General features: G+C 41.4%; 1 long non-coding RNA gene across 1 annotated transcript in view; it reads left to right on the top strand.

Moving 5' to 3' along the window:
• LOC143441876 (uncharacterized) overlaps positions 1–20,864 on the top strand; it is a 36,893-nt gene extending 16,029 nt beyond the window's left edge. Inside the window, exons 2-3 of the long non-coding RNA XR_013109618.1 lie at positions 1,257–1,336; positions 20,044–20,864. This is a non-coding gene — a long non-coding RNA (uncharacterized LOC143441876). The remainder of the gene's footprint in view (positions 1–1,256; positions 1,337–20,043) is intronic.
• The last annotated feature ends 1,318 nt before the right edge of the window (positions 20,865–22,182 follow it).

The raw sequence follows: 22,182 nt of genomic DNA on the forward strand, positions 1-22,182 counted from the left end.
CATTAGAACAGGGGTAGACACTTGACTCTTGCCACATCAGGTCCCATCTCAGTGCGAAGTTGATCACAGTATGGCAATCTATACCTGAGGTGTTGGAGCCCCAATGGCTTTGCCTCTTTGAATACAGAAGATCAAAGGAATAATCATGAAAATGTGATTTAGGAGAGTCTCTGCCAATTGAGACACAGTGGCCTAACGGTCCCCACCATTGTTCTGTGCTTGTCTCTTAGAAAACTGATTCATAACTTTAAGGACTGAGACTTGAACGCAGAAAAGTGTTTGGCTTTCAAGTAATGCTGTGATTGATTATAACCTATCAGATAAGTTACTAAGCCTTACACTGTTTTGAAATATTTAGCTGGGGTTCAGTAGGTTTTTGCCAAGTACCTACTCTAGGTCACACTGTGTAAAATCATACATTTCTAGTAAAACAGAAGACTCATGTGTTTTAATCAGAAGCATCCCTGGTACTCTGATAGGCATTAGGTAAGCAAATAAACTGTCACAACGGGTTATGGGTACCATGGCAGGTATGTGGGGGCTCCAGAAGAATGGGAAACCAGTCCCTCAATGAGGGTAGGCTGGTGCAAGTCAATTCTTGAATGAATGAATTTGTGAGGTCTGTCTGGAGAGATCGTGCAGTCAGGGATGTGCTTGCATTCAGATACAAGAATATCTGAATGTGATCCACAGCACTCACATAACAAGCCAGACATGGGGATGCATACTTGTAATCCCAGCAGTGGAGAGGCAAAGACAAGCAGGTTCCTGAGATTATTGGCCAGGTAGCCTACCTACCTAATGAGCCCCAGTGAGCACCTGTCTCAATAAGCAAGTTGTATAGCTTCTGAGGACCCACACATGAGGTTGTCTTTGGCACCCATACAAATTATCCACCATGCATAAGTGAACCTATACATACCTGTGCTAGAATGCACACTTGTATGTAAGCACACATGTACATGAATCCAGGAAAGGAAACCTAACATTGAAGCATCCTTGAAGGTGGGGAGGGCATTATAGGTATGAGTGGGAACTAGGGTCAGTATTCAACCCAAGGACAGAATGAACAGAAAACCAGACTTCAGGTCTTACACCGTTTTCAGTAGTTTGAGCATGGGCCAAAATGGGTCCTTTGGCATATGAGGCTAGGCCGACAGCCTAGTCCACCCAGACAATATTAGCATCTTCTTGTCGTATCAGAAAAAAGGAGCCATTCATGGACATGCCACTGTGAAAATACCATCTCTTTTCAGCATGGGTCAGGAGAGCTGAGTTGCAAATGGGAACACCTACAGATATTGTTGGTTTGACCTGGACAAGAACTCAGAGACAGGTAAGTAAATGCCACATATCTGTTATATCAGTTCATGCTCTTTCAGAGATCTCCAGACTACTCAGTTTCATTAGAGACTTTTTCATTTTGCAATGAATACAGTCATCCTAGACTACTATAAAGTCATTAAATTCAGTAGATAATACAATCTTCTTTTTACTAGTAACATTATTAGTTGTATTAATGAATATAAATCAATGGTTACTATTATAGTACTCTGTCAAGGAGTATATATTCATCTCATGTTGTCCTCAGAAAACCTTATGGGGGAAGGTGCCATCACAGCCCCCATGGATGAGAAGAAGAAACTGAAGCATAGAGAGGGACATTCTCTTTCCAAAGTTGTATAGCAGGTAAGAGTTGGAAGCAGGACCCACTTCAGGGCAGTTAAGTGAAGTATCGCTATCATCCTGAAACAGCAGCCACAAGAGCAAGGACTCTTCACTCTTCACCCTTCACATCAAATCCTTCAACAAACCTGTAGCTGTATGAGCTCAGCTTGACATGACTGCAGTAATTGTGTGTCAACCACAGTTGTCCAGAATAACCCTTGCTAGTTTTCCCTCAGTAAACTCTCAAAGCCATTGAAGTGGTATATGCACCTTTTCAACAGAGTAGAAGCTCCAGGGATGTGACTGATGTGACTAATTCTGTTATCAGATGAAGGCAGTTGGCTCCTCTTTCTGAGCCCCAGGTCCTTGGTGTTGCCAGGGACTAAACCTCCACCAGGAAGTGCCCAGTATATTGCACTGTGTGTTATTCTAGATCTGGCTGCTTCTTTCTTTGATGCTATAGCACTTTGGGGCTGGTCTTCAACTGAGACGGATTAATAGCCAACCTGGTTTTGGTCCCTCATAAGCAGTTTTCAGGGGCTGATCTAGATGACCTGGCATGAAAGTGACCAGAAACACAGCAACATCTGGATCCATGTGAGTGCTCACTTCATCTGAATTCTTTGAAATAGACTTCCTTCATTCTGGATCATGACCTCAAGGGTGCAAGCAAAAAGCACCAGCATAGATGGTGTGATGGTTTGAATATGCTTGGCCTGGGGAGTGGCACGACTAGAAGGTGTAGCCCTGTTGGAGTAGGTGTGTCATTGTGAGTGTGGGTTATAAGAACCTCATCCTAGCTGCCTAGAAGTCAGTATTCTGCTAGCAGCCTTCAGATGAAGATGTAGAACTCCCAGTTTCTCCTGCATTATGCCTACCTGGACACTGCCATGCTCCCACCTTGATGATAATGGACTGAACCTCTGAACCTGTAAGCCAGCCCCAATTAAATGTTGTCTTTTATAAGACTTGCCTTGGTCATGGCATCTGTTCACAGCTGTAAAACCCTAAGACAGATGGTTTCTCAAGCAAGTTTCCTATCAACAAAATGGAACTAGGAAGTTATAGTGACCTAAATTGCAGGGATGTTACACAAAGGGCCCTGCTGCCATTTGTACAATGTTTGACTTTCCTTAGAAGAACAGAAATGGTAGTCATTCTGTGGCAGAAGCTCAGAAAACATCAAGGTGGCTGGGGGGTGGGGGGCAGGGAGGAAATTTAGACCTCTTGAAACCCTTTGGCATCAAACACAGTCAAGTTGGTTTTTCTACATGTTCTCAGGTCCCTTTATGCAGCAAGCCCCTGGTGCTGTCCTGTCCCAAAAGATCCCAGAGCCATTTGTGAAAAGTCACCTCCCCCCAACCTTAAGGAACACTGGCAAGCCAGCCAGGGAGTGTGACCCCAGTAGTTCTGAGACAAGAGAGCAAGTTTCACAGGAATGAGGACAGCATGGGAAGAGCCCCTTCAGGCTCAGCTCAGCCCTTTGCAGTACTCGCCTCTGTAGGAACATCCTCTTCATCTCTGATGGATTAACAGATGATACAAAGGAGACATTATCAGGAAAATGTCAAAAGAAAAGGCATAAAGAGCAAAGAAGTGAAGACGTATTTTTAAAGAGCCTTCTTGTTAGTCCTTGTATGTGAGAGATATTGGCCTCAGCAGAGAGACGGGAGTCGGGGAGGGGGAGGCTGCATAGTGGCCCACAGCCCTCCATGTTAGTTAGGTACAAGATAACTGCAAGGACAGTGGAACCCTAACTTCTAGTGATGTAGCACAAAATTTGTTTTCTCCCCCCAACGATCAGTCTCAGACTTGTCCAGCACTCCACAGTGCGTCAGAGAACCATGCTCAATGTCTGTTGTGCTTTCTCCACCTCCTGCCTTCTTCATTCCTCCATTCCTGAGCGTGGAGGACCACAGCAAAGTTCCCATGTGGCCAGGCCTCTGCGGCACACGTCATAGCTACCTGAATCTCTCTACAAAGGAGTAATCAGAGGAGACCTCCTCCCCACCCCCCCCACACTTAGGACTTCTCAGTCACAACTCCCCAGCTTGGAGGCGGGGTGGGCGGTGCTACAACTCTGTAGGATGTTCCTATCTTGGGTACATTTGCACTGATTACAAAACACTGAAAATCCTTCCAAATCGCTCTTTCTTAAACTACTGACATGCTGTTCAACTTATGGTGGGGCCCAGGCTTAGTCAGCTATCACAGGACTGAGAAGCAAGTTGCGATATTATCACAGGGAGATAAAGGTATGCTGGATCAATGCCATTCTTTATCTGCCATAATTTTGAAACATTTTCTACTAAATCCCGTGTCCCTGGGAATACTATTGTATTGACTACCATTGGAATTAGCATTATTATGGGAAACTGAATTGCGTCAGTATCCTTTACAATGGGTAAGAGATTCTCTTCCGTTTATATGTATTATAGGAAGACTGCAAAGACAGTTACACCCACACCTGTGTTTTTAAGAAGCTCGATGTTTAGAAAGAATCTGTTGGAAAATCATTTAATGATTTCTTTCATAACTTAAGGCGTCATCTCAGTAGCTTTCCAGTTAAGCTGGAGATGGAGGTGCCAGGTGGCGGGAAGAGGGAGCAACTTGCTCCTGAGGGACTCTCTCTCAGAGACAGCAGGCAGCAGAGCATCCGTGGCTCTCTGTCTCTAAAGGGGGAAACCAGCCTTTCTCTGTCTCACTCTTCCTGCACACTGTCAAGGATGAGTGTGTATTAAGACTCTTGTGCATGGACAAGAAAAGAAAATGGCAACCAGAGTCCAGTTACAAACCCCTGTCTAGAAATCCAATCAAGCCATGTATTAATAGATATGCATTGTGTGTGTGCCTTGTGGCTACGTATGTGCTGTGCATTTTCTGTCTTATTCCTGCCAACTTAGTTTTATTCACACTCTGACTCATTTTGTGTTGAACAATGTTTCTTTCATTGCTTCTATAACCTTACAGATGCTCCCAAAGAGTGTACACATATACCTATGAATGTACACACACACACAGACACACACACAAACACACACACACACACACACACACACACACACACACACCCGTTGCCATTTTAAAAAGTAGTCCTTGACTTTAAGTCTTCTTGATATATTTCACTAAAGAATTCGAGGTAGAGGTGCAAAAAAAGCTATACTTAGGTAAATGGTGAGGGTGCCAGTGTTCTAGGCAGCAAGTTGGAGTGAGGGAGGGTTCTGGAAGTTCCATGATGTATTTTAGCTCACATCGTGCGTGCCAGAATCTCTTCACAGGTTTGTAATTAGCTATGATGGAGTCTGGGAAACCAGAGCTGTGACTGGTTCAGTGCTTGGTGAAATAGATCTTTTTGTAAGGAAAGGGGTTTTGAGGACTTCAGGCAGGCAACTCATAGTCTTTTGCAAAACAGAGTGATACATCTGGGGTTATTCTTGGGAATGGAGTTCTAAAGCAAAATAAAAATTATGAAATGGAAAAATAATGATAAATTCTGTCTCCTGCAATCTAAGCTGAATTATGGACGTTCTGACTGCTAGGCTGCCTGCCGGGTGCTATGGTGGTGCAATTAGTTAGCAGAACACAGCGCAGGCAGAGCCCAGGCCAGTCCTCTGTTTACGGAACATGAGAGAGTCCCCGTGGCATGCCACACAAATGGAAACAGGGCACCTAGAGACACCCTAGTCATAAGCACGGACAGTCATCTTGGTTCTTGGAAGGGCACTGGGAACTTCACACCAAGGGTAGGAACCACCAACTTTTGGTACTTCTGCCTTTTAAACTCAGAAGATTCCTCTGTGTGTCTGGGTGATGCGGTGAATTGATCTTAACCACAGGTCTGAGAAATAGGGCAACTGGGTGCTCACTGTACATGGAAAATTGCAAAAAATACCATCAGTGATTTGTTTCTGTGTGTTCTGCTTCTGTGGATCCCACCAACTCCAAGTGGGAAATATTCCTGGATATATTGCATTTGTATTGAATCTGCGTAGGCTCTCCCCCATCCTTCAACCTTAAGCAATGTGATATTTATAAAGCGTCTATGTTGTTTAAGGTATGAGGATATGTCTAGAGATGGTTTGAAGTATTCAGGAGGATATGCAGATGCACAGGCTAAATGCAAACACGATGCTACTTTCTATTAAAAAACTTGTGTATCTTCAGAGCTTGGTATCAGAGGCTACAGGACCTCTCCTACAGATGCCAAGACACCTATGTCTTGATTTATGCTGCAGATACCTTAACACACATGCTAGCGCAAGAAAGGTGTGGCATTTTACCCACTCCTCTTTTCTCCTTGCTCTTAACTATTTTTGACCAAAAAGTGTTCGTTGTCTAAGTAGAATTAGGTCAGACCGAAGCTGAATATCAAGCTGACAGAGGGGGAGCTAAGCTAGTGCCAGCATCGGCTAAATGAGGAGTTAAAAAGAAAGTCTCGCTCTGAATCCAAATATGGGAATTTAGAAGGGAAAGGGCTAATATTAGACTGCACAAGAATTAGAACAAAAAGGTATGTTCACTGCCAGGAACCAGGAGTTTTGATCTATCTCCGTATTTTACTGTACAAGAGCCATACTCTTGTGGGCGTTTAAAGGCTCAAAACATTAACTATTAAGATAAAAAAGTACTATCCTCTTAATACGGAAGGTCTTGAAAAACTGCACACATCATTTCTCTTCAAAGAGATGACATGCCACCCACTACCATTGCAGGGCCATTTCTTAAGAGTCTTTTAAAGAGTCCGCTGCTCTGCCGTCAAGGGGACAGCTTCGAACAGCCTTGCTCTTATATAGAGAGAACAATCTCATTAATGATGCTAAGTTTATATTGTAAATACATTATCACCCCTCTCACACCAACTGCTATGTTAAAAAATAATTACTAATTGGTTTCAGCAAATGCATTATAAAAAGGTGGCTAATTTTAACTATTTTTCCTCTCCGTTTTAGAACAACAACAACGACAAAGAAAAAAAAATTGGAATGATTCAGAGAAAGCAATCTGTTACCTGAAAGAATTTAAGGGTTTTAAAAAAATGATCTTTTATCAAAGTTTTATAGAGTCTTATGCAAATGGTGACTCAAGTAACGAGCAGACTGGGCTGAAACCCGCAGCCTGCATCTTTCTCCCCAAATGTAGTGATAAAGAATAAACCTGTTTTACTTTCCTAAGTTCTGCTCCTACATCTTCTGAGAGACTTTCTAAAATGCTGCCTGACCCTCCATCACACTCTGAAGTATCCTTCTAGACTTTTCCCTCCTTTCCCCCTCCAATACCTGTTTTCAGCGAAGTGCCTGGCCTCTTCTGCCTGCATGCATGCTGCCCTGCTGCTCTCCATGATGAGAATGGACGGAGTCTCTGAAACTGTGAGCCAGCCCCAATTAGATGCTTCCTTTCATAATAGTTGCCTTGGTTATGGTCTCTCTCCACAGCAATAGGACAGTGACTGAGACACCTACTATCATTATTACTGGGTTTTGTGGTGTGCCTTATGGTGCCATCATGAAATGTGGGTTTAAGAATTTGTTGGAGGGGAAAAGACAAGGACAAGATCCATCATCCTGGTAGTTCATTTCTTTATTGAGTTCAGATCAAAGCTCTGGAAATAGTGAGGAACTAAAAGGACCACAGTCCACCTTACACAGTGTGAAGCCTAAAGGAGAAGAGCATGAACTCCTGGGGCCAGAGAATTTTGGGTTCTGGTTTGTGGTCTTTCAAACTGTATGGCCATAGACAACTGCCTATATAGTATCTTCAGCCAAAACACTAGACTGATGGTTTCTTTGGGGGTTGTTCTAAAGACCTGAGATAATACATAGACAGATCTAGTACAATCGGAACACAGAGGTGGTGATAACTGGTGCTATAATTAAGCACCACTGACTTCACCAAATTCTGTCTGATCCTCTTGCCACAAACCAGTATCACTGAATATGCCCGGCGGAGACTGTTCTGCTGCCTCTGTGATTTCTCTTCCTACAATATGAAACCATTACACATATTTAGGTGTTTGTGCTTTTCAACACTCTGATCTTCAATGTTGTGAACATGATTCCATGCAGAGTCCACATGTTTGCATTAATTGTGGGATTTGGGAAATAACAACCATGTGTATCATATGGTGACATTTGCCATCTTCTTTGTAAGGCAGATGTTCAAAATTAGAGTTATATTATTCCTGTGATTGCTACTAATGGCTCCAGCACAAAGCATGGTTACGAAATCAGGACTGTTACTTTAAGAGAGTACCATGCCTGGAACAGCACAAATAACAAACATAAAACACTTCCAAAGCCCTTTGGCTTGTGACTACAGTTTTTTTTCCAAGAATTACTACAAATTCAAACTCTTTGTAATTACGTTTTTATCGGTCTTCCTTGATTCTTCTGCATGTGTACCCCTGAGACTCCAGTCTGTGGCGTGCAGTGAGGAACTACATTTATGGCCAGGCTCTGCAACCCCACCTCAGGCACACTTCCCTTTTCTTTCTCTGTGACTTCCCACAGGCACCATGGACTAAATTGATCCATGTGCTTCGTATTACACATCACCTGTCAACTTCTTTTAACTTGGTTATGTGTTGGAAAATTTTTATAATAAAGTACTGAAAATTAATATAGGCACTAGTAACTAAGGACTGCAATCCTCACGGTACTAATTATTACATCTATAGATTTATTTCTACATGTCTGATCTTGAGATGATGATAACCGTGCTGACAGCAATGACAATGGCATTCGGAGACCATCTCAGGCTCTGGATACGGCTTCTCATATTATTAAATTTTTATTCACCGAATGACCACCTTCTCCCATCCTCATTATTTTTTTTTCTCCCCACATGAGGGGGAGGGGCAGCTGTGCAGCAGTGGAGCCTTGAGAAGAACTGCACATGCTCAGTCGTTACTCTTGGCCCTGCTTTCAGCTTGAGCTTCCTGCAAGGCAGATGCTTGCTGCCAGTGATAAACAGCCTGCTTTCTCTCTGAGAAAACTGTGATGGGCTGGTGATGTCTGCAGAAGAACACATTGTGTCCTGGGATGAATATCAGCAAGGTTGCAGTACTGGGCATCTTTTTTTCTTATCGCCTTTACTAATAATAATGATATTATTTGTAGCTTCTATTGCCTCGCTTATGTGTCTAAAATTCGTTACCAACTTGGAATTAATTTATCCTGTGGCGTATTCTATGGACTTGCAGCAAAAGAGTAGCTTTACTTCCTCATCCGTAAGACTGGGGAAGTATAGTATTAACTGAATTAAGAGTCATAAGATGTCATAAACTTTGCCTGGCAAATAATAAACGCGTAATCAACATCCAAATTTTAAAACTTAAATCTTAGGCGCAATTCAGAACTGAGCTAAAAGCTTTAGATCATATTATGTGGTATAACAGTTGGGAGACATCTGAAATAGACACCATAATTGATGTCACCTGAACTGAAACTTGGGAAAGTCCCACACTTTATAAGGATGTCTTCATGCTACAATGCGTAGCTCTCTGTTGTACATATTAATTATTGGCAATGAACAGGGAAGTGAAAGGGAGTTAAATTTCATGCTAAATTTGTCACTCTTACTAGAGAAGCAATTGAGAGTGCAAGTCTTCCTATCACCTACTGAGAGCAAAGCCTGAGCAAATAACAAATTTGTTTTGATGTGTAAAAAGGCCCCATTTAACAAACATCAAAGTCAAAGCTATATTATGTGTATGCTATCAGTTGGGTCTTGAATATTCTTCAAAGCTCTGTGTTCTAAAGGATTGAGTTTCCAAGAGGTGCTCTTGGGAGTTAGTAGATCCTTGCAGAGGTAAGGCCATGATGTATTGTCCAAACTAGCAGGCTGACTGATCATCGAGTGGAACTTATAAACTGAGTCACCGATGCTGGAGACATGGCTTGGTGGTTAAGAGCACTCATTGATCATGCAGAGGACCTGAGTTCAGGTCTCAGCACCCACATGGCAGCTCACTACCACCTATAACTCCAGTCCTAGAAGATCCTACGCTTTCTTCTGGACTCCTCAGGCATTGAATGCAACTGGCACACATACGTGCACTCAGGCACACATAAAATAAAAGTAAATAAATCTGGGGGAAAGACTCTTCAAATCACAATGAATCTTTTCTCCTTATAAACTGGTTATTTCGATATTGTATTACAGTGACGTAAAGCTGAGCACACAGTATTCATGAAACTCCAAGTGGGTCTTGGAATATTCACCAAAATCTGTGTCCAATACAGGTCTCTTGGTCTTTTATCTTCCTCATGGAAGAGTATCCCTGGTCATTGGTACCCAGATGAGCTAGAGGACTTCATGACTATCAGTAGTACCCAGTTACCTGCCTTTCTCTTCTCCTCTCAGTGACCCCCTGTAGAGAGCATGTAAACAAGAATTGCTACAGCAATGAACCATCAGTTGTCCATAGTAGATAAGAGTTAGATGTTACACCGATGAGCTTGGTATCTGGACTCCGTCTCTCTTTCTTGGCCTTAAGCTGGACACAACTTGAGACATCCTCACTAATCAATCTCATCTTTCGTTTAAGCACCAACAACCTAGCAGTTGAGTTTCACCACACAAGCTTTCCCCCAACAATTCTAGAAAAGGATGTGGAAAGAACACTTTCAGAAAGAACGCTACCTGAAGCAAACCTAGGACCCGTGCTTCGTGGAGAAAACATGATGCTTCAGACAGAATCATAGAACTCTTGAACAGATTTGGATCTTGCTCACATCCACAGATGTTTGGAAAGCCATGGATTTTACATCCTGAATCTGGGCCAGGAACTAGAGAAATGGATATGCTTAGTGAAAAAATAAACGTGATGATAGACCCCCAAGGCTGCACGCCTTTAGAGGCATGTGATGAGCTAAACTTCAAAACACTTTACAAATCAAGCCAAGCTGTCCAAATATCTGGAGCTAGTATGTTAGCCAGTAGTATTCGGAACATGTGAACAAAATTGAAAACACTTATAATTTATTTTTTTAGGAATATACAACATTTATGTGAAATGCAGTTTTCCATGCTGGATTTGATTGGTTTTAATGATGGGGGTCTTAGAGCAAGTATAAGTCTGTTCTCAAGGATCTCAGTTTCCCAACCCACAATTAGGACTAAATAAAACGCTTTGGCAAGATTCTTTTTATAAGGATTAGCTTTGCTTTGACTCTCCTGGGTTTGGCAGTGGTAAACCCACAAGTATCTGAGCTGGAATTTCCTTATGACTTACCCACCTCCCCCAGGAATAAATAAATAAAGCATTCTGCAAAAGGACCATTAGCTCTTTTGAATCAAGCTTCCCTGTATCACAGGGTACCCAGGTGGCTTTTAAGTGTTGATGCAGCATCCTTAAAACACTTTCCCATTTCCAAGTATTAACTAAGGCACTTGGAAGGTAGGCGCTGTTCATCATTTTGATATTTGATTTATCTTTTTCATAAGGCATATTCAGCCAGACCACCCACGATTCCCATTTTATAAGACTGTCCCCTCCCAACAAGAACAACAAAAGAAAACTTATTTTAACATCCTTGAAATGAACATAATAAAGTAGTTTAAATGGCTGATTTGAAATTATCATTAAGCACTGAAAAATACATACTGATTGTATGAGAGGTAAAAGTTCTGCTTTCTATATCCTTCTATTTTATACCTATAAAGGCCATGATTTTGCCTGGGTATGGTGGCTCATGTCTTTAATGTTGGCACTTGAGCAACTGAGGCTGGAACAACTTGAGTTTGAGGTCATCCTGGGATACATAGCTAGACCCTGTCCAAAGGAAGGGAAAAAAATCAAAGAGAAAAAAGAAAAGAGGAAAAAGAAATAACCCAACAGTTCCATCACCTCCAAGCCCAAACAAAAGCAGAAGTGAGTGAGTTCTGTCCCTGGTTCCTGGTGTCACTCGTCCTTACTTGGAAGCTGTATGTGATTACATGACTGAAGCTGAGAGGAGACGTCTGATGTCTGGGCCAGCTGTACTGACCAGCCCACCCCTTGTCCCCATGCCTCACCTAGCTTCTGCCATAAGCAACACAATGACATCCCGTCCCTGGGGACCTGCTCCTGCTGTATACAGAAAAGCTCCCTCTTCTCATGCTTTAAGGCTTAATCTACAGTAGACATATTCTCTAGACTCATCCTTTGTGGTCCTCGAATTTCATTCTTTAATTTATGAGACATGAACCTGAAAAACAATGGCTTGTGTGGCTTTGGCAACTGTCAAGTTTTTCAAGACCCTAGGCTCTTAAGCTGAGTTCACCAAGAACTGAGAAAGGCTTTGTTACACTCAAAGGCACCTCCCAAGTTCCAAGACTAAAAGCCCATCTTTTAATTAGTTGTTTTTAAATGTTATTATACAAAGTAATGGGTTTCACAATGGCATTACTGTGCATACTTTGATTGCACATTGATCCTCCCCCCGCCCCTTGGTCCTTCCCACTCTTTTCCTTATTCTCCTTGGATAGCCCTCCATTTTTCTTTCCTGTCCCATGTTTTCTAGCAACCTCTTGATTTTCATCCCCACCCTAAGATTTCCTTCCCTCTCCCATGGTTTTTGTGATCTATCCCCCACCACGCACATATGAACACATATAAGCTCTGAAACTTTGAAACTGCCCAGAAGGCGGCTAGGTGTGGTGGCACATGCCTATAATCCCAGCACTCCGGAGGCAGAGGCAGGCAGATCACTGTGAGTTGGAGGCTAGCCTGGTCTACAAAGTGAGTAGACAGCCAGAGACAAATAATGAGACCTTGTCTCAAACAAAATGCCCATCAAAAAACAAACAAAGAAACAAACAAACCAAAAAAGAAAAGAATCTACCTATAGGAATGCATGTCAAGGCATTGACCTGGGCAGAATTTTTCTGAAAAAGATTCTAGTGTCATAGGAAATATCCCAAGAATGAAAAAAAATTGAATTACATGAAAATAAAACACTTCTGTATAGCAAAGAAAACCATTAGCAAAGTGAGGGAAGCCTATGGAATGGAAGAAACCTTGTCAAAGGATTTGAATGGATCACAGAGCATCTTACATTTTATTCCTGTATCAGGCACAGCTAAAATCACAGCTTTGAAGTGTTCAGCAGTGCATACCAGTCCTTTGGCAGAGGATGCATAAATATGTGCTTAAGACTTTCTCTAAATTTATATTTGCTTTAAGTGGTCCTGAGTCCAAGAATGTTTGTGCCTTTAAGTAGATGAACAAAAACGAAGGTTTTAAAACATAGCACTCCTTTTGCATATAAACATGTCCATACATTATAGGAAACTTAGGGGATTTTTAAAACAAATAAGCTAGCATTTAGAAACAAAGATGGCCATTCCATTTTTATCTCACATTCTTTGTCTTATCATTTATGATGGCTGCATGGTATAAGAATTGTGTTATTACTGTCTTGTAGTGAGTTATTTGAGCTCTTATATACAGTTTGCATATTAGTTCCTGATAAGGTTTCCAAGTACTTGATCTTATTTTGCAGGCTTTCTCTTTACTCTGTAAAGATTTTCGCTCGGATGCCACCTTAGAGAGTGATGTCAGTTTAGTGCACAGAACTGTGTAAGAAGAACTGACCTGGAATGAATTCACACGACAGCATAGAATCAAAGCACTGAGCTATAGGGCATCCAAACACCAAGGAGAGCATTCCCTGCTTACTGGGGACTAGACCTATGAGATCTATGGCCAAGGCATCCATGCATAGTGCTAAATACAGTGAGTTTCCCAGAAGGGGAAAAGGGGAAGGGGAAGGGGAAGGGGAAGGGGAAGGGGAAGGGGAAGGGGAAGGGGAAGGGGAAGGGGAAGGGGAAGGGGAAGGGGAAGGGGAAGGGGAAGGGGAAGGGGAAGGGGAAGGAAGGAAGGGGAAGGAAGGAAGGGGAAGGAAGGGGAAGGGGAAGGGGAAGGGGAAGAAGAAGGGGACCTGTGTTTCAAAGGGTTCCCAAGGGAAAGTCATTGCTGAGCCACACATAAGATATTTCTAGAGAAGGCTGCAGTTGGCTTACAATGTTTCCATGCTTGTATTCAGGATGACTAAATACAGACATGGTTGGTGTTGTAGAATTCTCTTCCATTTGAAAACTGTGTAGATTGGAATTCAGATAACATACTCCCTTGGAAGCACAGTTGAGAAGCACCAAGACATGTTGCTTCTGAAGAGGATCCTAGAAAACTGTAGGATAGTGTTTATACCTTAAAAAAATAACCTTTCTTAAAAAGTTTAGAGGCATCTTATACAAAATATAAGAGTACCACAAAAGGAACTAGATTTGGACATGTTCATACTTTGTAGGTGATGGATGCAGAGGGAGACAAATGCTTTTATTTTGACTTTATCTTCTGCATATTTTTTAAATTACTATTATTTGCAGACTTCACTTTAAATAATGAAAAATGTGTGTAAGTGTGATGATATAATCTTTACAACTAAATAGCTTTTGGCCTCAGCCCTGGGCTCTGTTTCAGCATCTGGACCTGTCAAGGAATCTGGCCTTGTAGACTGTGTATAGTCCCGAGTTATTAATGTAGCTATTTAGCATCTATTAACAGGGAAACAGTCACAATAAATACCAGACCCCACAGAGCAATTTCTTTAAAGATTTAAGTATGAATGAAAGTAACAGGAAATAGTATGGCCTTAAAACAGTCTTCTACATTTTTTTTTTCACAAATCACTTTTTAAAATATTTGCTCTCATATGAAACCATCTAATTTTCTGCATCTAAATATTTTGAAGTATTGTATAGAATAATAATACCAACCGGCAATTTACTAACGGAACAGCCTGCAGGAAGCATCACAGTGTGACGGTTATTGCATTGAGAACCTCGCTTTTCCATTGTCTGGCTCAGGTGAATCTCCACAAAGCACTTGGTTTATTGTTCCTCGTCTCCTTGTTATGAAGCTGTTTATTAATATGAGACAATAAGACCCTTTAAACGGGATGTAATTCGATAGAATTAGTTAAAGACAAATTGAGCATATGTGGTTAACTTTGCTTTTGAAATGAGCCTATCAGGTGCTGATCTCTGTAATTAAAGAATCCTAACTCATAATGCTCTGAATCACTGAATTTGGCAGGCAAATGCCAGTAATCTTCATTTCACAACGCAGTGCCTCAGACAGTAATAAGCCAGAACAAAACACATGCAGGTTTAATCAGGAAACAAAGCGTGTCGAGTACTTACTCTGAAATATTGGAGTCTGGCGCCTCAGGTGTGAACATCAGAAAACTCCCTTAGGGGATGTTATAGTCTCTGATATGAACCTCTTTGCAGCTTCTGCTGACACCTTTAAGAGAGAGAGAGAGAAAAAAAGTATCACCCAGATTAGGCATCAGTATTCAAAACAAAGCACCTTCAATATGACTTCAGGTAGCCAAGGACACAAACATATCTGTGTGTGCACCAGAGCAGACATGAATGCAAGCACGCATGCACACACAAACACACACACATGCACACACACACACATGCACACACACACACACGCACACACACACACATTTGTTATCATCGAGTGTAGTCATATAAACACTTAATTTTGACTTTAGTTAACATGGTTCCAACTGCTATTGTAGAACAGACATAAGCCTTCAAGGAGGCATTAGACAGATAGCAAAGATAAAGGCTAGAAGATCTTTAATACGCTTTCTTGCAGCAGTTCCAGGGTTTGGCCCTTAAATTCCATGATGCTTAGATCATCCAGGGAGCCAGTAAAGAGAAAACTGGGAAAAATACATCTTGTGTAAATCAGTTTCACAGGTAAGGTATATCTACTTGTGGACCTAACCTGACCATATCAGTTTCTCTCTATCTCTCGATGACTGCTCAGCCAGTCTCTGGGAACAGGCTGCAGACACAAGGAAAAACACCTTATTCACCTTCTTGCTCATCAAGATCTAGATGTGGGATTTCAAAGATCCCCAGCTAACATCCTTTGAACTTGCCTTTTCCTTGCTGTCTCTTCCTTGAGTTCATTTCCTGAGAATAGATGTTGTTGCTTAGGTACATATGCTAGGTCTAAGAGGAGGCCAGGGGTTGCCTGTTGAGGTGACTATAGGTGGAACCTATAGGCCAAAGTCCCAGTAGGACAGAGTTATGTGCTCAATGCTTTTGATGGGGCAGAAGAGGCCAAAACTAGGGGGTGGGGATAAGCCATGGGTGGATAGAAATGAACTTATTTACATTCTCCAAGTTCTACATCTATCCGAGCAGAAACCAGCCAGCTTTCTGCAGACAAGCTTGGCTCAAATAAACCTGAGACCTCAGGGTTTCAATAGAGTATCTTGCATAGATTTTTCTTTTCATTTTCCTTTCTACAGATGAAACCATTCCAATGGGGTTTGGCATCCAGGGCCAGGTAAATGCAGTTATAACCATTAAATAAATATAATATAATATTTTAAAATCTGCTGGAGAACTATAGGGAAGATTTTCTCTTTTGGTGTGTGTGTGTGTGTGTGTGTCTTAGTTAGGGTTTTACTGTTGTGAACAGACAGCATAATCAAGGCAACTCTTATAAAGACAACATTTAATTGGGGCTGGCTTACAGGTTCAGAGGTTCAGTCCATTATCATCAAGGCAGAAACATCGCAGCATCCAGACGGGTATGGTGCAGGAGGAGCTGAGAGTTCTACATCTTTGTCTGAAGTCCTTTAGGAGATGACTGGCTTCTAGATAGTTGGATGAAGGTGTTAAAGATCACACCCACGATGACACACTTTCTCCAACAAGGCCACACCTTGTAATAGTGCCATTCCCTGGGCCAAGCATATTCAAACCACCACAGTGCGTATGTGTAACACACTTAAAAATAACAATACAAGAAAGCAATCAAATAAATAATGGATGCTATCTTTCAGTTCAACAACAATTATGAGTATCAATTCATAATGAAGACATAAGTTTAAAAGAATTTCTCCAAAGACAATATTTTGCTTTATGTGTGAACTAAAACTTCATTTGTCCAACAGAAATATCATGCTTTGCACTTTGTACTTTATTAGTCAATTTTAAATGTCAAACAAAATACAAACACTGCATAATCACAACAAATAACATTGCTGATTTAACTGAGATTTTTGTTTTTTATCCTTTACATTGGTGACTTGCTTTGGACTTTCTTGTGTCCCCATGCCCATAATGACTGGACCACATTTGGCGGTATTTGGAGATGGGCCTTTGTAAGTAAGATTGCAAAGGTTGAATTAGATGATGAAGTAGGTGTGAATCTTTGTACTAGGACCAGAGCTTGTGCTCCTGGTCTCTATACACACAGAGAAAGATCACGTCTATAGAAAGAAGGATGCTAACCACATGCTGAAGAGAGAGACCCTGTTAGAAACCAAACTGCTGACACTTTAATCTTGATCTTACAGAGCCCGGAGAACAGTGAGAGAACACACTCAGCTGCTTAAGATTCTCAGTGTGTGTTCTTTTGTTATGACAGAAAATCCTCTCCCACTTAATCACTTATTTTTAAGGCATCATTTAAGCACAGAGATGCACAGGACTGCAGGATTAGGAAACACAGTGCTAAGGAGGGTGAGTTTGGCTATTCCAACCTGGAAGCCGAGAGCTGGGAAAGACCATGGCCAGCTAATCGGCATGGTGTGGCCTGCCTAGGAATGCGCTGTTTTCCTCCATGACTGCCACATAAATTACCACGCTCATTAAATAATCTGTAATCAACACATGCTAATTTGAAGCTTTTGTAGGTATTTTACATGTAAAATCAACTTGTATTTATAAATTCAGCAATTACTTTATTAGAGCATAGACAAAAAAAAAAAAAAAATACTTGTTTCAGACAGGAGTGTTTTGTACTGCCAGCACATGACTATGGGAAAGAAGAAACAGGTTTCCAGCCCCCTTTCTCTTTGCTTTCAAATTCTCAGCAAACTTTGATAGAGCATGCACCGGTGCTGAGAAGTACATGCTCCACAGCCCTGGCCGTGGCGTGTACCTGTCTTTTAGAAAAGATGCTGGCTTGTCTCACCAGACAGTAACCGCAGTCATGACATCATTCAGATACTGAGCTACCTAAAGGAAGCAGACCTCCTATATGCCATTGGGGTTTCAAAGTTAAAGCAGGACAGCTTCTTAGAACTATGACTTAAGAAACAGTCCTTCTAGGGAGATGGCTCAGTAGTCAGTAACACTGGCTGCTCTTCCAGAGGTCCTGTGTTCAATTCCCAGCACCCACATGGTAGTGCACAACCATCTATAATAGAATCTAAGTCCCTCTTCTGGTGTGGATGAAAACAGAGCATATATAATATTATTTATTTATGGGATATATATTATATATATTATATATATTATATAAGCATATATAATATTATTTAATATATAATATTAAAATATATAAAATATATAAAATATATATTTATATATGTTATAAAATATATAAAATATTATATATATATATATATATATATATATATATATATATATATGAAAATAAGACTCATAGGCATAGTCCTGCTGTGATGTTCCAGGGTGGGATAGTACCCAAATGGGCTTTCCCTTCTCCAAGGAGAAGGGGAGGGGGTAATGGGGAGAGGGATTTGTAAGGGCAGGACTGGGAGGAAGGGGGTTGCAAATGGGATATGAAGTGAATAGATAAATTACTGAAAAAGAAATGCTGCTTACAGCTCAAATGGTAGACTTCTACAATGCTAGTCACAAGTGACCCTCGGAGAAGGAAAGGAAAATAAGTTAGTTAAGAAGCTTCTAGGAAAGTCTGGTTGCTAAAAGAGAGGAAAATAGAATTTTCAATTCTTATAGGAGTCCCAGGAAGAGCTCTGGTAGGCTCATCTTCTCAGTGCTACCCTGGTACCACACCATGTATTGTAACTGAGCACCATGCTTGTCAGCTGTCTCCTTGGTGTGGACCAAAATGCCACCCCACTGGCCTTGAAGTGAAAACGACATACTTATGTTTCCTCTGGCCCCAACCTTGGTCAACTGACTCCATCAAAATTCAGCACAGGTTATGGAGGAGACATGTGGCACAGAGAGAAAAACCACAATAAAGTCAAGATGGAAAAAATAGACAAGCTGTATTAAAACAGGATGTCTCATCCAGGGGAAAGCTGCATGTTCTGTTTCCCTGGATCTACTCCTTACGGTTTTCAAAAATAGCATGGCAATATATTCTGAGACACAGGGATTTTTCTCATAGGAACGGTCTCATTTGATGTTGGAAGTCCTCCCCCCCCCCCAAGACCACCTGAGCTACTCTGAATACAAATTAAGTTCTTCCTGTAAGATCTCAATGTGTGAAAACTCAAGAGACTGTCAGGTAGCCAATAACATGCTCTTACCTCCGTGATGCATGGCTTTCCTCCACTCCTTTTATTGAAAATAGATTTTTTTTTTTCTTCATGATATATTTTATCATGATTACAGTTTCTTTTCTCTCTACGCCTCCCAGCTCCTTCCCTCTTCGCTTCCCATCTAGGCCCACTCCTTTGCTGTCTCTCGTTAGATGTTTGCAGGTTTAGCATCTAATGGATTATAACGTCTTAGTTAGCCTCTAAAGGATTATAATATAATAATATACTAGATGTTAAAACAAAAACTAATACATGAGAATTGGACAAAACAAACAAACAAACCAACAACAGAAGGAAAAGACTCCAAAGAAGCCAGAAGAACCAGAGACCCACTTGTTTGCACACTCAAGAATCCCATAAAACACTAAGCTGGAAGCTATAATTTATACGCAGAGAACCTGGTGCAGACCCAAGCGGGCCTGTGAATGGATATTAGCCCTCTGCTGAGTGTGGAGTTGGTCAAAATCTTTTCCCATTCTCTAGGCTGCAGCTTTGTCTGAATGGTGGTGTCCTTTGCCATGTAGAAGCCTCTCTGTCACTTGAGATCCCACTTACTCTTGATCTTAGTGCCTAGGTTATTGAGGTTCTGTTCAGAAAGTCTTTTCCTGTGTTCAAAGCTATTCTCCACTTTTTTTTTTCTATCAGGTTCAGTGTATCTGGTTTTATGTGGAGGTCTTTGATCCATTTGGAACTGAGATTTGTGCAGGATGATAAATATGGGACTCTTAGTTCTACAGGCAGCCATTCAGTTTGACCAACACCATTTGTTGAAGAAGCTGCCCTTTCTCCAGGGTGTATTTCTGGCTTCTTTATAAAAAATAAACAACAACAACAAAACCCAGGTGTCAGTAGGTGTGGATTTATGTCTCGATCTTCAACTCAATTCCACTAATCAATATGTCTGTTTTTGTGCCGTTACCATGCTCTTTTTGTTACTATAGGTCTGTAGTACAACTTGAAATCGGAGACAGTGATGACTCCTATAGTCTTTTATTATTCAGGATTGTTTTATCTATTGTATTTGTTTTGTTTTCAGATGAAGCTGAAAAATTGTCCTTTCATGATCTGTGAAGAATTGTGTTGGAATTTTGATCAGGCTTGCACTGAATCTGTAGATAGCTTTTGTTGGATGGCCATTTTTACTGTATTAAACCTACTGATCCACGAGCGTGGGAGATCCTTCCATCTTCTGAGATCCTCTTCAGTGTCTTGAGGTTTTTTTTGCTTTTTGTTTTTTTTTTTTATACAAGTTCATCACTTGCTTGGTTAGAGTTACCTCAAGAAATTTTATATTATTTGATGATATCATGAAAGGTGTTGTTTCCCTGAGTTTTTCTTAGACCACTTGTCATTTGTATTTAGGAGGGTTACTCAATGGAGAGATGGCTCAGTGGTTAAGAGCACTGACTGTTCTACCAGAGGTTCTGAGTTCAATTCCCAGCAACCATATAGTGGCTTACAGTTATCAGTAATGTGATTTGATGCACTCTTCTAATGTGTGTCTGAAGAGAGCTGCAGTGTGTGCTCATATAAATAAAAAAATAAATAAATCTTAAAAAATTAAAAAGGCTGCGAAGTGGTGGCACATGCCTTTAATCCCAGCACTTGGGAGGCAGAGGCAGGAGGATTTCTGAATTTGAGGCCAGCCTGGTCTACAGAATGAGTTCCAGGACAGCCAGGACTACACAGAGAAACCCTGTCTCAAAAAAAAAAAAAAAAACCAAACCAAAACAACAACAGGAGGGCTACTGATGTGGGGGAGTCCATTTTGAATCCGGCTACTTTTGCTCATCAGGTGTGGGGGTTTCCTGGTGGAAATGTTAGGGTTACTTATGTATATTAATGAATCTTTGGCAAATAAAGACACTGTGACTTCTTCCATTCCGATTTGTATCATTCGTTCTCCTTCAGTTGTCTTAGTGTCTAGCTAAGACTTGGAGCACTATATTGAATGATGTCGGGAGCGTGAACAACCTTATTCTCTTCCTGATGTTAGTGGAGTTACTTTGAGTTTCTCTCCATTTAAGCAGATGTTGACTGTGAGCTTCTGGTGAACAGTTTATTTTGTTTATATATCCCTTGTATCCCTAATCCTTTCAAGACATCCCTGGGACAATGGAAATGGTGGATCCCTGGAACTTGCTGGCCAGATACTCTAACCAAATTGTGGAGTTCCAGGTTCAGTGAGAGGCCTGTCTCAAAATCATGATGGGGTTTGGATTTTGTCAAATGTCTCTCTGCATCTAATGAGGTGATCACGTGGGTTTTTGTCTTTCAACTTGTGGGTCACTGTGATGGCTAATATCCACGTTTTAAAGTTGGGGAAACTGAAGAGCAGAGACACTAATAATATGTTCAAGGACATGTAACTTGTATAAAGGCCACAAGGTCAATTCTTTTTGGAACCTTGTACTTGACTTGGATTCATACATACACAGAGGGGGGAGGGGAGGAAGAGGGAGAGGGGGAGGGAGAGGGGGAGGGAGAGGGAAAGGGAGAGGGAGAGGGAGAGGGAGAGAGAGAGGGAGAGAGGGAGAGAGAGGGAGAGCGACAGAGAGAGTGAGAGAGAGAGAGAGAGAGAGAGAGAGAGAGAGAGAGAGAGAGAGAGAGAGAGAGAAAGACCACACACATAGATGACAGAGATAGGTTGGAGGCTTTTGATGATGTGATGAGCCGGGTACCACCTACAGGTCTAGGACTACCTATGAGTAAAGGCTGTACTCGGTTTTCCACCATCAGCAGCCTCCAGTTGAGCAAACCTTGATGGCTGGATAGGGTTTCACTTTCAACCTCAGGCTGACAGAAATAGTCATGATTCACTCAAATTTCCTGTGAACAGCAATAACGTGGCTTCTCACACTCCAGGGAAGGCTGGATTGTAATGTTCATGTCTCGGTTTCTGACTCTTCTCGCCCATTTGACATCACAGTCTGGATGGGCCATTGGTAATACAAATGGCATTTTATACATGAACATAGAGTCACCATGGCCAAAGCCAGAGTCACACCTGTGTACACACAAATTTTGAGTCAAGGACTCAATGCTCAGTTTAGCCTCTGAGTGGTACAAAATGGGTCATCATCTAGGGTTCTGGTAAAAGAAAAAATTTAAATGTAGTAAAAGCTGAGTCTTAAATTCTAGTTCAGAATTTTTGCTCAATTACATATTAGGGTAA

Source organism: Arvicanthis niloticus, chromosome 4 (assembly GCF_011762505.2).
Source record: "Arvicanthis niloticus isolate mArvNil1 chromosome 4, mArvNil1.pat.X, whole genome shotgun sequence".
Lineage (NCBI taxonomy): Eukaryota > Metazoa > Chordata > Mammalia > Rodentia > Muridae > Arvicanthis > Arvicanthis niloticus.